The sequence below is a fragment of the Alligator mississippiensis genome, chromosome 12 (genome assembly GCF_030867095.1).
Source record: "Alligator mississippiensis isolate rAllMis1 chromosome 12, rAllMis1, whole genome shotgun sequence".
Lineage (NCBI taxonomy): Eukaryota > Metazoa > Chordata > Crocodylia > Alligatoridae > Alligator > Alligator mississippiensis.
Window position 1 is genome coordinate 1,217,321 of NC_081835.1, and position 20,061 is coordinate 1,237,381.

General features: G+C 41.6%; 1 long non-coding RNA gene across 1 annotated transcript in view; it reads left to right on the plus strand.

Moving 5' to 3' along the window:
- The window catches only part of LOC102559776 (uncharacterized), a 134,450-nt gene that overhangs the window by 30,507 nt on the left and 83,882 nt on the right, over positions 1-20,061 (plus strand). The window contains exon 2 of the long non-coding RNA XR_009456080.1: positions 8,391-8,453. This is a non-coding gene — a long non-coding RNA (uncharacterized LOC102559776). The remainder of the gene's footprint in view (positions 1-8,390; positions 8,454-20,061) is intronic.

The window sequence follows — 20,061 nt, forward strand, 5'->3', positions numbered from 1 at the left end:
AAGGGCTTGGACTAGTGTCCTTTGGACAGTCTGTCTGTGGGTGGTGTGGAGCAGCAGAAGGGCACAATCCTTTTCTTTGTTCCCGAATAGAGACCAGCTTTACACAAAACACATCTGCACCTTGACTCTGGCAAGAGTTGCAGCTGCGTGGTGCTCCTAGAGATCTGAGCCCCTATATAGGAAAAGCCTAAAAGGGAGTTTAGGAGCCAACTTTAGGGTCCTGTTTTTAACCATCTTGTCCTAGTAGAATGCGTAAAAATTTTACCTCGGGTGAAATTCTGCGCATCTTGAGGAAAAATACTAGATCATAGAAAAAAAATTACAAAGTTCTGAATGCAAAGTCTCCTGAATTTATTGGTAGTCTTTCCATTGACAAAAGGTTTGGATGAGAAGCTAAGTGAAAGCTCTGATAGATTTATACAGCTTGCTGGGTGACGCTTTCTCAGAGACGTTACTTTTTTCCCTTATCAGCAGAATCACTGAAGTTAGTAATATTTCTGTGTGAAAAAGAGTCCTTCAAAAGGAAAGGTTAGGAAGCCAGAGTCCAAAGGCAATTTATGATCATGATTTTAAGGATTTTTGAGTTAGATCTATTTGTTGTGTGCCTCCCAAGGCAAAAGCAACTTGTGGAACCATGCCTGGTTTTTTTTGTTTTTTTTTTTCAACATATTGATTCAAAATTGTGTGTAATGCCTTAAAGCAACCCATACAATTTTCATCTTACTAGACATCAAACAGGTGCATAGGCTCAAGTGCATCCAGACTCCCTCCAGTCGAAAAGCAAAGCCCGTGCCTGTTGCCACATCATCCTTTCTCACACTGCCAGATTGGCAGAGACAACTGCTAACTATCACGTTTTCAGATGTCTGCTGTTGCTTAACTCGAAATGACACATGCCTGTCCTTTCATTGGAGAAGTCTCAGGTAAAACGTATTACAAGTTCGGGACTACCTCCCCACTGCAGGGCAGGGGATTAACATTTCACAAGGTTTGTTTGACCGTTAGGAGGGGAGCATCTCAATTATTCACTTTGTGTCTTCCGTCCCTGTTGGAAGCACTCCTTCTCTTACCCGTGTAGCCAGGCGGACAATTAGTTGCAAGTCGATTTATAAATACATTTAGCCTTAATACAGCCGCCGTAAAGAGTCTGTAGTTACATAGCTTCTGTTCCATGAAATGGCACGTGACAGTATCCTGGGCTAAGGAGACCTCCTCCCATCTTGCGTGCAGACGGTCGCTGAAGGCAGTTGCCTTCGACTCCAAGACCCATCGACTCCAAGGGGCTGGAGTTTCACTTCCACTGAACAAATGTTGTTGTGCATTTTGTCTAGTTAAAGCATCCCACTGAAGCCAAAGGGAGGCAGATGAGTAGATGAAGACGAAGGAGCCTTTAATATTCAAGCAGTGTTACAAACAGCTTTTATAACGGGCATGCATACCCTTGGACAGTTCCCCTGGCTGGCGTCCCGGTTGTCAGGCCATGGCCTGGGAGCAATAGTCAGTTGAAGGGGTGTGTTTAGTCCAGCACGGCCCTTGCAGTGCTGAGCTGCCTTGCTGTTACAAGGGCTGACCCGTCCCTTCCCCTGACTGAGGAGCAGGGGAGCTTTCCGAGCCACCTACCTTTGCTGCGTTCCCTCGTCTCGCATCAAGTGGAGCTCAGCACGATGGAGGACTCTGGGCCGTTGGTTTACTTGGTTGTCATTATGCCACCACAACACTGCAATGGATTCCCGAAGCAGGAGAGCCTCCATGACCTACATTACAGCGTGCTCATGAGAATGAGGTAACTTGTGCTGTACTGCCGTATTTAACAATAAATGCATCTTTGAGCTTTTAAAAAGCCTGTTAGCAGGGGAAGCAGTGTAATGGCATCTGTTGAATTGCAGGAAGATGAACTGGTCAAGGCTTTGTTACGATTCTTCCTCTTCTCGCTGCCTCTTTCTTTTGCAGCTTGATTTCTCTCTAACTTGCATTTGCACTCATGTTTAAGTGCCTCGTCTTCCTTGACGGCTTGTTCCACCTGAGGAGAGATGTTTGTGCCATAGTCGGTGTCAAATTTGATCCAGACAGCGATACCGTATAGATCTAGAGAGCTGTGGTCTTTCCCACCAACCGGTCATCTATCATTTCATTACTGTAAAGTTACCCAATTGACATGTCCTGGCTAATTCTTATAATGCAGCTATATAGATGTCTAGCGTCTCATCAGGCAGTTTTACACGCTGTCTAAATTGATAATGCTCAGCCATGGCTTTACCAGATGGTGGAAAATGACCCTCCTGGGAAACCTGACCCTATCATACCACAATGAACCTCTCAAAGTTTGTTTCCTCAGGGAATGTCTAAGAATGCTTTCATCTTCCAGACCCAGGCTTTGCAACTATGGTTTTTAATTTTGGTAAGGATACCAGTAATGGAAGCTACTGCTGTGTTGCACCACCGATACTTGACCTGGGGGGCTGCTAATGAGTAGCTAAGAAATCAAAAGAATGGATACTGTTAATAATAATTCCATTCATCTGAGGAAGATGATAATGAAATTTAATGTATTATTTTTGAAATAGAGGCACAGGAGTAATTTTGAATGCCAGCAGTATCTCTTCCTTTTCCAGTTTATTTTTTTTATTAAACTTCATGTACTTAATCAGTCACTGTTCTTCACCATGGATGTTTGAATTGAGCAGACTCTACTACAGTACTACTACTGAGAAGTAGAGCAAATAGGAAGATTTGAATAACATATTGATTTTCTTGGCTTATTCATAAATTGTCCTAAGGAAGTGTTTTGGTGGCAATTTCCACACAATAGATAGAAGTGAATTGTACTGTTTTCAAAATCTTGGGTGCCCCCTTCCATGCACGGCACAATTTTGCATTTGTGTCACCTAATGTGTACGGGCAGTTACTGTGAACTTGGGTGCAGCTCGGGAATCTACAAATAGCCAACAAGATGAATTTATTCCATGTGTTAGTAAGACTGAGCCACGGTGCTGCAAATAATAAAGAACGTATATGTGCTTACAGTTAACAGAAAGAGAATCAAGAAATGTCAAATCTTCAGGCAATACAGTCAAAACCTGGAGTCAAGAACTGATTTTCTGACTGCAAAATTAGGCCCCTGTTTGTTTTTCCCCCCCCAAAATGCTCATTACTCAGGTTTTCTGACACCAATGGGGACTGGTAAGGGCTTATTACTCTTAAAAACCTGACCCCTTCCATAGGAACCAGAGCCCACTATAATCAGCTGAAAGATACCCACTGCCATGAGCTGGATTCAAATTAGATCCCAAACTCCTATTTATGGGTTCAGTAATCTAACTTCAGCATATTATATTTTTTTTTTAAATCTTGGATGTGGTCTAGCGTATTGCTTTGTAACCAGAAGATGACCCCTACTGCTGCATACTGTATGGCTTTCACCCTGGATATCTGCTTATGTGAAATCGGATACGATCTTTCCATTCATCGTCTGGAAACTTGAATTAATTTTTATCTCTTTCCCAGCACATGGCATTAATGGTCACTGTAACTGAGCTTTCTTCCACACTGATAACAGCATAACAGAGGCTATTCTCTGTATATCTTAAGAAAGAAGATTAGGGACTGGATTTTCTGTTGGCGTACCCTCCACCAAAGCTGGAGGAGTTGCCTCAGCAAGGAATTTGGCTTAAGGCATTGAAATGTGAGAAATGCTGTGCTCTGCTCTGTGTTAATTTTCAATGAACTGCACCTACATGTTACTGTCTTGCATATCAACAATTCCTCCAGGTATTGACAACTACCATGTTTTGGGTATGGCTTGTACTGAGGAAGAGCCTACATGTGTACCTACGACAACATGCTTATGAAAAGAAGCAACACTTATTTTTTAGGTGGTAATTAGCAGGGTTGATGATCGAGCCCGCCATGCATCGTATCTGTGTCTCTTGAGCTCTGTGCCCGTTAATTTAAGGGCGATGCAGCAGGGGAACGTGCAGCATATGTCCATAAAACTAACTCCACACCTTGTCACAGCATGCAGGCTTCATGTCCTTAGGCAGGTCTTCTCAAGTGAAATCATAGCCTCAAGGGAGTTGGTTGAACAGATGTGAAGAGGCTTTGATTTGGATCAGTGCCTCCAGGGACTGCTGCTAGCTTGGGCTGCTCTGTTTATTTTACCTTCATCTTCCTTCTCAGACACGAGAAAAACAGCTGGGAAAGAAGAAAGGGGATGTGGCATTGCTAGAGGCCTGGAGATGCAAAACAGCTGGAGGTAACAGGGAAAAGAAGTGACTCGCCTAATTAGATATTAAGTTAACACTTACTGTTCAACTAATTTCTTCACAGAGCAGTACATGGTCCCTAGAATAAAACACATCATTTCCAGAGAAAGTGTCTGTCTAATCTAACCTTTTTTAATTTATCTAATCAATCTCACATTACTGTATTTGTAAATTATCTATTTTCTGGGAGATTGCTCATTACTTTTACTCTATGTATGCTAACTGTAATGAACCTGAAAGCTGAAACAGATGATAACACGGTAATTGTTTTTAGAGTCTGTAATAATTCATGAGAATTGCCTACAACGCAGGTTTTTGATGGTCTTCAGGGGTAAACACATTAAAACCAGGTTCTTCTAAGCTTTTTTTACAGTCTATTAACATAATAACATCCTGTAAAATAAGTGTCATCTTGATCTAAAAACATCTGATGTTGGTCCATTAAATACCTTCATCTTCAGTTCAGACTGCCAATAGTCTCCATATCTGGGCATCATCTCGTTGAGGCATTTCCTGCTGTTTTATGGAAGTGACCCAACATTAATAATATACCAGGAATTTAGCTTCTTTTACTCTAAAAATGCATTAAGCCCCATATGACTGAGAAAATCAACTTTATAAATTTTGCTGCATGCCAAGATAGATGCCAATGTGCACATAGCTTAATCAAATTAGATCTTGAAGCCTTTAATTCGATCATTAGCAGTTATTATTTCCTCTTCAAACCTTGTAATTAAATATCACATGAGGAATATATAATTTTCTTTCACTTATTTATGAAGTATCAAGGGTTACATTTGACAATGGTATTATGATACACATCTGTTTGTATTTAAATTAGGAAGGTTTTAATGATACCTCAAGAATTAGAAAAGCAATTGGTTAACTAAACTGAGGGAATTCATTGTAAATGAGAGCGCATTATGTTTACATAAGATGTGCTTTAATCCAAGAATTGCTGTATAATTAGTTACATTATGCAGAACAAAATTAGATCTGCTTGCATTATTTACTCTTCTTTGGCGCATTAATCAGGGCTCTTTGTAATTTCACAATCTTCACTGAACATCACAGCTATTCTTTTGTAGGTAACGTCCAGCTGCAATAACAGACAAAATTACAGGGTTTTGACAGGTCCAAGAAAGTTGAAAAGGAAACTGTATTAAAAAAGAAGTCAAAACTACAGTGTTTTGTTTGCAATACACAGATTTTAAAAATTAATGTAGTATCTGTAAATTATAGGTAACAGGAAATATAATAAACTTGGGAACAAACTCAAGATTAGATCCAGGCAACTCGTACTGATTTTGTTTCTAGATCCATTCTCAGCAGTGCAGGCATTATGCTATTCGAGCTAGGCACAGTCCTACAGGGTTAGAGCTGTTGCCTGTGTGTAGTCTTCTATTTTCTAATAGAGACCGACCGGTCAATGAAACCATGCGCTGGACAGTTAAAGGAATACCCTTCCTTACTGACAGCTTCTTCCTAACCTTCAGGTGCATGTAGTTTTGTGCATCAGGGGCTGCATTTTCCTACAGTGACCTTCCACCATGTTTTAGACATTACAAAAGATTTAACGCATTATAAAATGCAATCAAAATTTATCTTGTCAAAGTTTAGTTCAGAGCCAGGTATAGTTTTTAAACATCCCTAAATGTCAAAGGCATTCAGATGACCAGGACTTTTTGTTGGAACAATTTATTGAAAATAATTATTTCAAGTAATTAGAAATGGTGAATCTTAGCTGTGAAGCATAGCATGGTGGAAAAAGAGCATAATGATCATTGGTAATTTCAGGAAAAACTAAAGGATAATATATATGCTTTCTGAGCAGAATGTGTGTGTTTCCAATGAAGACAGATATTCATGGCACATTCTTTTATCTCTTTTTCCACTACCATCACCGAAGGGCTGGATCCGTAGCAATGCAGACTTTTTGCCTTCAAGTAAATATATTTGAAAATAGGTTACTTTGTGAGCACTTGAATTGATTTAATGTGTATTTACTCTTCAGATATGCTCCCTTGGCTGTTTACCTTTGCAAGATAAATATTTAAAATTGCATTTGAACCTCACATTAGCATTTATATTTATGTCATTACAGTCTCTTTTTGTGAATGAGATTCCCCTATCAGTCTTAAAACTGCAATAAGAATGGGTGTATTTTGGTAACTTTTCAGGTTCCCGTGATAATCTGCCATAGGGATGAATTAATTTGGTGGCACGTTTACTACTTTCATTCATCATCTAGTCATAGGAATAAAGTATTCATCAGGATGAAAAAAATGGGTACTTTGTGAACAGTGTCAGACTGACGGGCATGGCAGCAAGACTCCATATATAACCCGTGGCAGCCACATGCTCATGCAAGCGGTTAAAAGTACATGTTTCAGGGATGTCTTGCAGAAGGCTTTTTAGCCCACCTCCATTTCAAAGCTTGCCCACTAGGTTGGTGTGCTGCTCAGTGGGTTGATGGCTCAGGAAGCCCCCCCAATCCTGTGTCCTGGTGCTCCTCTTAAATATTTCTGCATACTTTCATTCATTTGAAAATATGCGCTCTAGTTGGAGCTATGCTGGGTTGCAATCTAACTAATATATATTTGGTACTTTCCTACAGTATCCTTTCCGTACCTATTATGTCAAAACCATGACATACTGTGGTATTAAATGAAAGAGATGTTTACTTTCCCACCAGTTTTGACAGATGCTAAAAACTTTGTTTGTTCATTCTCATTTCTCATTTAGCAATATGAAAATAACTTGATGGATAATGTCAAATGCTGCCTTTCCAAGAACTAACGGCATATAATTATATAATTCAACAAAGCCTGAGCAAAAAAGGTCCAGAAGTCAAGGTGAATTGTGAAAGACACGAATAAAATTCAAATCTCACACAGTAGTATTTGTGGCCGTTTTTGAGAGCAGGAAACAGCTCTGTATTCTGTGAGAGTCTGGATATTTTATTTTCTTCATTACTTATCTTCAAAAAGTAAAATTATGCTGTAAACTATGGAAAAATTATTACAGAAACAGAAAGGGTTTGAGGAATTTAAGTCTCTGCTTGCACAGGATTGTACAAAGACCGGGCACTGATCTCTAATGGCTCTGTGGAGGTAAAACCTAATAAGGCTGCCTACACACATGCTCGGAGGTGGAGGGGAGGGCATTTTAATTCGAGTGGTTCCCAGGTAGACACTGATTAAAATGCCACAGCGTCATGTGTATTAAGCCCCCGTGCATTTAAAAATGGCTATGGGGCACTTTAGATAAACCTTTTTCAACGAGGTTTAGTTAAAGCACCTGCAGCCATTTTTACATGCGCGGGGGCTTAATACACACGAGGCTGCAGTCACGCTGCAGCGTTCTAGTTAGAACGTGGAGCAGACATGATTGCTCTCATTAGGACGCCAGTGAGCCCGTGTATAGGCAGCCTAAGCTTCCCACGTGGAAATGGGTAAAGCTTTGGTGCGGTGTTTATTTAGATGCATCCTGATCCAGACAGCACCGAAAAGTTGGCCCTTGGCACCTCTGGCAATACATATTGCTAGTTGGCTCATGGATTTATCCATAAGAAGGGGCTCCATTTTTTTTTTTTTCAATTTTGTGGTTCGTAGTAATAGATATGTTGAGACCTGTAGACCGTCTAGTCCACCTTCCTTCTCCAGGTGAGGTAATGCCCTTCCATATGTTTCCTTGTACTTTGCTCAGCCTGATTCCAGCTGCACATTTTAAATGGGCTCCAGTGGTTTTGTATAGCTGGGAGCCAAGGCAGAATATTGCCATCCTTCTTATTTTGGTGTGATGCCCTTGGTCTGAGAACTGCATCTTCTTCTATGCTCTGTAAAGTGCTGAATATATTTTTAGCTTGATAAATAAAAATTGAGGGTAGTGGTAAAGGCTTCTGCAGACATGCACTCATGGAAACAAACATGCTGGGTCATGCATAATGTGGTCAGAAACCAGAATCGTGTGTTTGCAGCATTGATCAAAGGCTGCATCCCAGAGTAAGGACAAGTAAATTGAGGTTCCATCTTGGGTGAGCATGTGGTGATGCTGGCCAGCTGGCTGCCTGAAGTCAAAGCACGCTGAGAGTAACCACAGTTTCTCTTTTTAATTTGTTTCCCCTAGAGCTCGTAAGACACAGCAGAGCCCTTGAAGGATTGTGATGGGTGTGCAGATCGTGCTGAGAAGGTAAGTCCATTGGTCGGCAGTATATCTCCACTGTGAGTTTTCGGAGAAGATAAAATGTTAGCTTGCAGGTAATGTGGATGTGTGATTAACAAATGCAGTGCTATGATTTTTTTTTTTTTTTAATTTTGCAGACACTTTTTCACACTAATAAGAAATTATTTTCATGGTAACTGCTACAAACCTGCCTTATCCTGTTGTGAATAGGCACAGAGTCATTTTTATCATTGAATGGACCAAGAAAGAAGAATGTGCATCAAGTGCATAGGCTTAACAATCTGGGTTCTTACCCCAGGTTACAGAGTTTAAACCAGACTTTTCACGAGAACCACACGTCTTTATTACATAAGAAACTTCGGGGTCCTCATGGCTTTTGCCTTAGGTGAAATAAGGATTATCTTCTGGAGCAGTGAGATTTGTACAGGATATTGAGGCATTAGAGGGGTATTTTTCATTCATCAGAATATAGGATTGAAAGAGACTCCTTGGGTCACTGAGTCCAGGCCCCTGCTGTTGAAGACAAACAGTTCTTATAATCCCTTTCATAAACTCCCTTAGGTTCTCTCTACTGGATGGCAAATACATGATCCTGAATAGCCAGGTTTGTCTTTAGTTGGAAATAGGACACACAACCTTTCTCTACACATCTGCTTCTTCCATTTCCATTTATTTTCATTTTTTCCAGGAGATGTGGTGAGATTGAAGAAGTCTGAGACAATATCTAGGGGGTTTTAAGAGCAGAAGTGCAGTTGATTATGTAAATCTTCCCGGACTGAATCACTGATGGCTCTGCCAGTTCTGAGAGTAATTTTGTTTTCTAGCACTTGACAATGGGAGAACAACGCTCTGTCTCTGAGCATTTGATAATGTGGCAGATTCTTTTCACTTTACATGGGTGCAACCCAGCAGATTCATTGGGCTTGTCAGCATGTAACTGGGTGCTGAATCTTGGTCTCATGTGGTTTGATGTATTTGCCGAGTCGGATGGACTGCAGACTGTAGTGCTTTACTGTCAGGAAAGTCATGAATAAATTATAAGAAATACAGAAAACACTTTCTGAAACTGCTCCAGCTTTCTCTTCACCCCCCTCCCTCTATATCTAGCTATATAGTACAGCTTTTTAAATTTTAATGAATAAATGGTCTTGATATTGGACACTTACTTGCCATTGGCTCATTATGGCAGACCAGTGACCCACAGTTATGTGATCGTAAGTGGACTCTTGACTGGTGCAGATCTCAGCCTTGCAGGAGGCTGAGGGATGGACAGGAGGCTGTGTCTTTCCAGTGGGCACTTTGCCTGCATAGGATCTACCCCAGAAACTCCTGGCTGACAAACAGCAGTGATCGTAAACTGCAGGTGGCAAGGTATTTCTCAAGTAACTGAGGTAGTGCCTCACTGCTGTACCAGTCGCTAGCTCTGACACTACCAAGGGATGCCTGGGCAGGGGACATGGCTTGCAGGTGGGGTCCCCTCAATTCATGAAGATCCTTTGTGAAGCTGAAGCCTTTGAGATGATGCTGAAAGGTCCATTACAACCAGTTGGCTTCTTTCCAGCCGTGATGCTGTCAATAACTGTTTGCTTCTGTTGACAACCAGTGCATTGTTGCATTACTGATAGGCTTCCTGAGCATGGGGATGGGCCTTGCACTGGGTGAAACTCTGCAGACATCTTCTCTGGTTCAATCCCATCAAGTTCAGAAGATTCCTGATGTCTTTCTTGCTTGTTCAGTATTGAATGTAGGGCAGATCCTGCAGTTCTTACTCATGGTGAGACAGCTGCTCCGTTCAAAGGGACTTCTTGGCCTTGTTTGTTTGCTGTCACAAGTGCAGTTATGCAGCTCAAAAAGAGTAATCTTTGGTCTGGGTCCTGAAAGAGTGCTGGGTGCCTTGGGTGGGTGACCTTTTCACTGACACCATCAATATCCTAGAGTGGAGTGCAAATTCAGTTCATCAAGCCTGTGGCCACACAGACCTGAACGGCTCTCTGCAAGGGCCTGATACAAGAAATCATCTGTACTTGGAGCAGTAATTATGGATGTGATTTAAGGGTAAGCACAAGCTTACGTGTTGTCTTAAAGAGAGAGAGACTTTAGCGCCTTCATAAGTGCTTTCTGAATCAGCCTCCTATGTAGAGAGTAAATGAATCTTCTGGTTTGAGCTAGACAGTACATGATGCTTGCCTACACTATATCAGAGTGTTTTGTTGTATGATTGTGTTGGTAGTATGATATAAAAGAAAGCACTGGTATTAAGAGAGCTGCTAACTGAGCCTTCCCTGCAGCTCAGAAGTGTCTCTGCTCTTGAATATTTAGTATAATTGCATATGAATTTTTCAAATATCACAAAGGTTTTATGGTCACAAAACTGGCCAAGAGCATTCTTTGTCACCCGTCAGTTAGTAATAAATCTAGACGGCAGACATCTGATCAAAATTAATTGCAGCAGATAGAAGTGCAGCAAATGTTAAAGTGTCCGTAGCATTTACACACCAGTGGATTGCTGTGGTTCACCAGTTCCAAATTATTTTTGGTTCTCAGTTGTTCATTTCCCCCAGAGAAATGAGCAAGAACCACCAATTCCATCCGATGAATAAACATTGCATTCTGCATCTTCATTGACAATAGTTGGTTTATAATTCTCTTGGAAATGAATAGTTTATAAAACCCTTCTTCCATTTGTTTTTTTAAAATGTTGGGTCAGATGAGTCCCTTACTTTAAAAACAAGACTGTTATTTTTCTGGTATATTTTGCCACAGCACCTTGCTCTAGAACACTTGAATGGCACCGTTAAACCTTAAGTGTGAGGCAACACTGTAATTGCTAGGTTGGTTTTTAATATGGCAATAACGTCTGAGTATAGACCGTATGTAGAGAATATATTTATACACAATATAGAAATGCACATATGAGTTTACAGACATTGTAAAAGCATATGCATGTTAACTTGTTGTCATTGCTATCCGTAAAATATCAGGAGAGATATTGACATCAACCTAAAAAGGCATTGACAAGTGAAACATTTCCATAGCAGCATATATTTGGAGAGAATGGCAGAACCTTCAATTAAATTGTATTTCCAGTGGAGCCAGAATAATGTCTTAACAGTATCTAGACATTTGTGTCCCAGCTGATATACCGTGTTCAGTAAGATGCTCTCAGAATTGACCTTTCAGCAAAATCAGCACCAGTATAATTCATGCTGTTAAACAATTCAAACATGCTTTTTCCTTTTAATTCCTGAAGCTGTATATGGTTAATCTAAGTGAAAATAACAGTGTCCTAGGCAAGAGGAAAGAAATTGTGAAGACAGGTATGAGGACATAGTTGTTTTGCATCCCAAGACTGGCAACACAGCATTTGCTCACGGTGTTTGTCAAGCAGAATTAGCATTAACGTAGCAGTGGTGGCAGATAAGTGTGGTAACATTTATGTACTGGGACTGGAACAATCCCCTGTTGCTTATGCAATTAATTCATTAATAATAAAAGTTGTATCTTAAGATGTGGAGGTTTAATGCATTTTAAGAGATTTTAGTACATGATTATTTTTTTCTCTCCTTTTGGGCTTTTTCTGTTTAAATGTTTTATTAGTTTTAATAGTGTACACTGGTTACAGACAGTAAATATTAACAATACAGTGAGCCCTATCCAACCTTCATTACTGTCAGTAGGCTAGGTCCTTAGCTGGCACAACCTGGCATACCTCCGTTGAGTTTAAATATTGACTTAGTGGAGCAAACACACCAGATCAGAATCTACCCCAGTGTGAGTCTATCAGTTGTGTTTCATAAGAAGTGGGTGAGAGAGTGCATCCTGTATGAGTGCCATAACCCGAAGACCCCGGTCGAATTCGTAGTGTATTGCCGCACGGGGGGCGGTGCGGCACGATGAAGCATTAGGACCATTGGTGTTTGACTTCTGTGTTACTTACCTAGAATTGGGCTGAGCAGTGCACATGACTACCTGGGGGGGAGCAGGGGCTCACACTGAAGCCAAGGTGATTGAAAGGTAGCAAACGGGACTGGTTGCATGTGTTTGGTTCCCCCACCTGACTGTTCTTGTTTGCAGGTGGCTTCCTCTTTCCTCTTTCTTTCCCTGTGGAGGGATGCTCTAACTCTTTGGTCTTGGCTTAGATACTCCTGCTTTGCTGTTGCTTTTTAATGTTGTTAGCTGATGCAAAACAAGACAGTTTTTAAACTCTTGATTTAATTCTGCAGCAGAGAGTGAAAAGGGGGTGAGTTGCTGTGTGGGAACAGTTAGAACCCTGCAGGGAAGGAAACGGAGAGCAAATGACAGGGTGTACAAATAATGTGACATTCCATATCAGTCACGAAATGGGAACACTTTTAGGAGCAATGCTACTCAGTAAATTATTCAGGAGTCAGAGTCTGTTACCAAATGGCCTATTATTGCATATGACAGCTCAACACATAGGTCAAAAGGGAGTGAGGAGATGAACAGAGAAGACACCTTGCACTAAACGGCAGCAAAACATATTATAGGAGCCAAAGGCAATTAAACGTGATACAAATTGTAGGTATTAATGACAACAGCTGGGTGCATTTGTTGCTGAATTAATGTGCAGCGTTACGGGGTTAATTACACCAGGGACCAGTTTAGCAGAAGTAACACGTGGGAAATGGAAGAGTTATTGACCTGGCTGAAGAAAATTCTCCGCGGAATTCATTTGAAATTAAGAATCATCTTTATCTACAGATGAGATCCCTGGCCCAGCGCAATCTGTGGCAAGGCTTCCCTCGACTTCAGGGGGGCAAGATTCCTCCGCTATGGAGGACCGGGGCTTAGCTTTTCTGCCTGTGCAGCTCTGCAGCCATTGGGTTGGAGCCTTCCTGGCTTTGTTTCCTGCTCCTGCACCCTGCTCTTTGCAAGCCCCAGCCTGGCCAGCCAGGGTAGTTCTCAGAATTCACCTATGTTTGAGCTGGGGGCTAAAGGAGGTACTGCCCTCATGAATACAAGGTCAGCCCAGACTGTTGGTGTGCTGCTATAGGTAACCCAGTCCCAAATGCTGAAACCGGTTCGCAGACCTACATTTGCTTCAGCAACCAGAGGCACAACTCAGCCTGGGCTTCGATGGGACCTAATGATAAGTGACAGCTGCATTTCAAGCAGATGCTCCAATCCGTTACCTGGTTCCAAGGCCCACACATTTTTAGCACGTTTATGAACACTTTAGATTTCATGTGCAAATATGTGCAAAGCAAAACCCTTGGAGAGGATTCCACATAGCCTGGCATTTGTACCTCCCTCCCTTCCCCGCAAGGTTACCATCTTCCAAGAGAAGCGCAGTCAGATGTGGTATTGCCTGTAGCCATTCTGTACTATCACCCGCTGAGGTCTCATCACATGTAACAAGCTCAGCGAGGTTGTTGTGGTGGATCAGCCTAAGGAAAAGCTGGCATCAGTCTAAGGAAAAACATAGTTTTTTTGGGGAAATGGTGTTTGTGAAGTGGCACCTTTTAGACATGGTCTAAAACCAAAGTCTTATTTTTCAGGGAGCAAATTTCATTCCATGATTTGAATATAAAGCAGCCCATGAGCTTTCTGGCCAGCCTCCAAAGACACTGACTTTCTTCTAAAGCAGGCCCAGAGAAAGACAGTTTATTTTGTGCCAGGTTTACATCTCCTTAATGATTAGTTGACACAATTTTATTAACCTGTATTGACTGCTTTTTAAATGCAAATGGGATACTTCAGCAAAAAATGAATAAGAAAATTACAGTGGAATTAGTCCAGATAAATGAGCCCATCAGATTGATGGGAGGATCATCACCTGGAAAATCATAAATTAACAAAGCATCGAAAGCCAACTTGATTATTGTATAACAATTAAATGGAGACAATTTAGTGTTTTGGTAAAATAATTAAATCATTAAGAAGTGCTGCTATCTACTCTACAAATGCAACCAGTGGAATCTGCCATCCGTGGTAGACGAAAATAGAACACTAATTTGTCAGGATACCAGCAACTAAGGCTTTGTGATGTGAATTTTTATCACCATAATCTTTGGAATAGCTGAGTGACAGAGAAGAAAAGATGGCTCTGAATGAAGAACAGCAAAATCAGATGTGGAGCTATGGAATAGCAATTTCCAAACTGTTGGAAAGTTTAAAAATAGCGCTATGGATAAGAGCCAAAACAAAAGAATGCCTTGTCCCTGGAGTAACTGTCCAAGGTGCGTAAAGTTGGAGCAAGAACACAGTCAAAGTTTGGATCTAAACTTTCTTTGGGGTGTGAGGGTCAGGGTTTCCAATTGGCCTGGAAATGAATTGCTACCTGTTGGATCGGTGCCTGTGCGGCCCCAAGACTCCCCTGGAAACAAATGCTTGCCATGCAGAGGGGTGTGTCTGACTGCAGGAGGGCTGCAGGCTACGGGTAGTTTGCTATACCCAGGAGAACTGGGCACGGAGTAAACTCTAGTGTAGATGGAAACTAACCTTAGTGCTGCACTCAGTTATGGATAATATACTTGTCTTTGGTGGTTAAAAGGAGTACAGATATGATAGCACGGGTGGCTAGCATTATTACAGATGCTGCGGGCCATTCTAGCTAAACTGAGAGAGTACTTCTAAAGACTGATACGTAAAGTATTTTTGTTTGGGTGGGGATATCAAGCTATAAATTAACAGCAAGATTATTTTTAATGCTAGCGTTTTTAATTATTATTTATGGAGGGAGATGACTTTACCTAAGATTGATTTGTTGAGGAAGAGCACTAGGGTGGACATTATGGGCTCCAAAGCAGGACACAATCCCTGCTATACAGAGAGATGTAGCAACATAGATGTGGGACTGCTGTCTATGTGCAAAATGAGGATTGGTGGGGTTGTAATTTCACAACAATTTTGAAATCAAAACCATATATTGGACCCACCCAAATGACCTACACTTCCTTCAGAGAAAAGAGACTAGTACGTTGGAGACTTGTAAAGTATGATAAAGATGTGCATTCCTTTTCATTGCTTGGGATGCCATCCTGGCCAGCTATGCAGCTGCTGCATTGACTGCTGTTGTCTTGGAGTAACTGCACATACAGCATGCATGGAAATATTCCCCAAGCTGCTAGGCAAACAGACTTTAAAACTGCCGAGTTTCTCTGCTGAGTGGATGTGGAGAAGCATTCCAAAGCGACGCTCTGCAGTGTCTTGTATCTGAACTATTAGGCTAAAATAATAGCCTAAAAAAATTCTCCCGTTCAAGCTTCAGAACTCTGGAAACTGGGACAGTACTTATCTATGCTCAAACACAACAGAAGAGATGGAGAAGGCTGGTCTAATGATGTGATTAATTTTAGCTACCTTTTACTTCCCTTTTAAAAAAAACGGAATGTAATAAAAGCATCCCAATGAAAGAAGAATGCAAATGGGTTTGGACCGCATTAGTGCCCTGCTTTACATTTTAGGGGAAATGTGTTACTCGTGAAATGTATTTACCCACAATTTAAAAAACAATGCATGGTATTCAAACTACTGCATGGCCCAATTAAGCCAAAACATAGTAAAGGAATAACCCTGTTGAAAGATTACATTTCCCTTCCCTAAACCTCAAAGTCTAAGACAAAGCAGCTCTTCTAAAGATATGCCTGTCATAGGGATAAAGTGCTTAAGGAAGGCATCCTGTGTGCAAGTTTATGAGATTAGCAGGTCTTTATCTTTATCTTAAATTACTATATAAAGGGAACCATCACTCCAGGACGAGCTTTGACAGTGTCTGTTGCCTGCCTAAAGGCGAGATCATCATTAGCTGTGGCCCTTATCTAGCCTTTGCCTATGCTCTTGGATTTCTAAAGTCACTAGCCTGTTGGAATTTAATGCTTCCATTTTAATTGTATTTAATCTTTTGCTACTGTTGATCCAGCTCTATAAATTATTTAAAAGGCAGAAAGCTTTTCCTCAGTAATTAATGGCAGGTTTGTTAGATACTGTAACAGCCTGAGGCTTCACTTTCCCTGCATAGTTCTCTAACCATCTCATCATTACCTAATATAACAACCAGCCTCTCTGGCTTTATAAAATTATAATCAATGGTTTGTACCAATAGCACTTGAGGGGGAGATGCTGTGGTAGGGTTAGAAGTACTTACTATCACTGACAGAAGATGGTTTGTTTCTTGGCAGCCTACAGCCCATTTTTCAACTGCTGAGGAAATACTGTAAGACACCAGGCTCTTATAAAGTAACTATTTTTATGTCCAATGTTGGTCAGTGTTGCAGTGCACCTAATAGATTGTAAGGACATTTAGAGTACGCAGGAAACCCATACCAGTAATAATGATGAAAAAGTATTTCACAGGGGGAAACAAGAAAAAGCCCCATTCTTTCTTCCACTGTCTGCTTGATAAAGGAGTCGAGTCCTACCATTAAGTGTACTGTAGGAATCTTTATGGAGGACTCATTTTCCTCCTACATCATCACAAGCACAGTAGGTCACCTCCTTAATAGGAGCCCTTGTTATACTTCTGAGCAATGAATCCTCTTCTCCATCAGGTAGCAAAGAGAGAGTAATTCTTGTCAGTTCTAATCAAAGGATCTTTGGTGTGTCAGATGACGGATAAACACAGTTCATGTGCCAAGGTTCAGCCAAAAAGCACTTCAAAGACACAGCAGTGGCTTGCCTGGATTAGCAGCATGTGCCTTTGAAAATGGCAGCAAATGTTTGCTAGTTCTAAGCTTTAGTCTTAATTTAATCCTAGTCATAAAGCTAACCAGAGTGTGCTCCCGAGAGCTTAGATTCTCCTCCCTCTCTCATTCTCTGAACTCCACGTATTTATCAACGGAAGTCAAAGGTATCTGGAGACTAGGATAAGCACTCTTCTCCCTTTTAAATCTAAATAAATACATGATGATGGCCTCCCTCCAGAGAACTCTTCTGTTCTAATTCCTCCTTTGGCATATTAAGCAAGGAAGTTAAAACTTACTACAAACTCCTTCCATAGCTCTATCCAGAAAACACAACAACACGAAAAGAGAGAGGTGGCTTCCTATTGCATGCTTTGAAGTTTCTAAGGTTTTTGTGTAGTTTGATGTGCGTGTGAGACTATTGCACGGCACTTATGTTGTGTTCTATTAGGGGCAGTGCACTGCCACTTTTGTGCATGGCTATGTTGTGACACTCGGCACCATTGTGGAATACCTACAGTCTCTATGGGCACTTGTACACATGATGATTGTCACCATGTACACATGACAAACATTTCCTTTGTGTGGTTTAAGTGTTGAGGAAGGTGCCTGGTGCTTAATAGTGTCAAGCCAGGTGCTGCCTCTGAGCTGGGTCAGCACCCTGCTTGCTAGCAAGCCGCCGAGGCAAGTCCTGGAGGGTGCCGCCACCATGGAGGAAAGGACCAGGGTCCGCCGACAGCTTTCCCCCCTGACCACAGGCAGGCTCTGCCAAGAAAAAAAAAAAAAAAAGGATCAGGCCTTTTGCCCTAACAGTGATGGAAGCCCCTCAATTGAAATGGTGGGTTTCAATTTAGGGGGCATAGAATAAAACCCTGAGGACTAAACCCCCGTCACGTGTACAAGTGCCCTATGTGTGTTTAACTCTGTTGGCCTTCTGAGGCCCTGGTTGACTTGTTTTTTCAGAGGAGAAGAGAATATATTTCTCACAAAGACCATAGGGAAAGAATGAGTTGTTATCTCCTCAATAGAAATGTTAGGCACTTCAATTCTTTTCTTGCCCAGCTTTTCATGTAGGGCTGCTGACATACCCCTGGAGAAGGAATATAAGTTCCTGGTACATCAGAGGGTTAAAAATGATGGAAGCCATCATTTTTTGTGATCTGCAGATAATGACTAAAGCTCATGTTTTGGCAGGCCTGCCTCATGACTCGCAAGGCACTAAGGCATTGGCATTAAGCTGTATATAATTTCTTGAAGGCATTAAGCCAGTGAGGAAAAAGAGTGGAGGGGAAAATTGTGCTATGGGATAGCACATTCACCCGTGTGCAGTGAAAGCTGCACTGTTCTTCCTCTTCACGAATTGGCTGCTGGGTGCAGGTGCAGAGACACAGGTAGCGATGTGACCCTCATTTGCTTACCTGCCGTAGCAATGAATGAATGCCTGAATAACAGACTGTGCGAGTGAATGAAAACCTAGCCAACGTGTTTTCAGTTGGGAGTTCTGCTGTAAAAACTTGATGGCCCTTAAAGAGCAGCTCCTTTCACATTTAAATTTTGCCACCCCATGCATCTTGCTTTCAAAATGATTCAGGCTTCTTCAGGAATAAGTGAAGAGTACGCGGGAACAAGCCAAAAGAGTTATGCTCTCCTGATCTTTTGCTCCTGACAACCTTGCTGATGTGCAGTGAAATATAAATGGTTTAAAGCATGATTCACTATTAAACATTAAAGAGAAAAAGTTCAGCTATTCATAAATTAATGTTAAATCTGTTTTCTGCAGCTACTGTATGCCTAGTGATAGCTCACTTGCCTGTAGTTAGCAAAGAGAAATGCTCTCTGAAGAATCGCATCCTTTCGTTTCTGCTGACAACTATTAAGAAAAATATTAAAAATACCTCTTAAAATTGTATCTGTAATTCTTGGTAAAGTGACATTGCATTTTTTTCATTAAGTCCTCACCCTGTCTTGGGACCACATTTGTGACATACTAATTAACTCTGATTTAACACAACCATTATTTTTGGAGTTAAGGGGTAGAGAACATTGTCTAATATTATTATATAAACATTCATATGACTAAGGCAAAAATGAGCTAAGTTAAACGGGAGGAGAGTTAACATGGCAGTTCGGAGATACAAATAGGATTGTGTGTTTGGGAGATGGATTTAAAATGCCCATCTAATACTATGTGTGGGGGATGGTTTCTCTCTCTCTGTCTCTCCTTTTCTCTTCTTTCTTTCTCACTCTCAAAAAAAACAACTAGAGATGCCTGTTTGCAAGCAGGCACTTTAGTTGTCTCCATTTTATCTGAGAAGCGTTAATCTACAAGAGCTCACAATAGAAAAGCTCATCAGCTCCTGTCTTCATTGCTCCTCTGAACATGGAACGGGCATGGTAGCTGTGTTTAAAAACACATGTGATTGCCTCAGACTGGGGGCAGTCGTCAGGCAAGAAACGGATGGTCTAGCCGGGCCTGAGCCCGGGATCCTGGTGTCAGCGCAGGACAGGAATCTGAGGGGAAGCCCTGAGCTCGGTTCATCCTTTCTCAAGGCAGCAGGAGGTGTGAGCTGCAGAGGCGGTGTCTTAAGCCCCGAGTATGGCAGACTATTACTAGGGTTTCCATGTTGGTACAGTGCCTTCCTGGAGGACCTGCTTCCGAAGTCTACGCCCACCGGAAAAGCCCTCTGTGAAGCGAGCAAGTTGTGCCGTGGCTGAATAGGATGCAGTCTCTACCCCCGGAGCTAAAGAGGAAACATTGAGCTCCTGGACGCCAATAAACTCTTTTCTTCCATGTGCATTTTCCGGGAGAGGAGAATGCTACATGTGCAGCTGGTCTGTCTGTGACCCAGCACAGGAGCTTCAGGAGCTCCTCCAAAGAGGGGTCAGCAAATAAAAAATACTTTAGGAGGCATCAGGACAAAACCAAAGCAAATCACAGGTTTTCTGGGAAAGCAAAACACAGGTGGCAGATA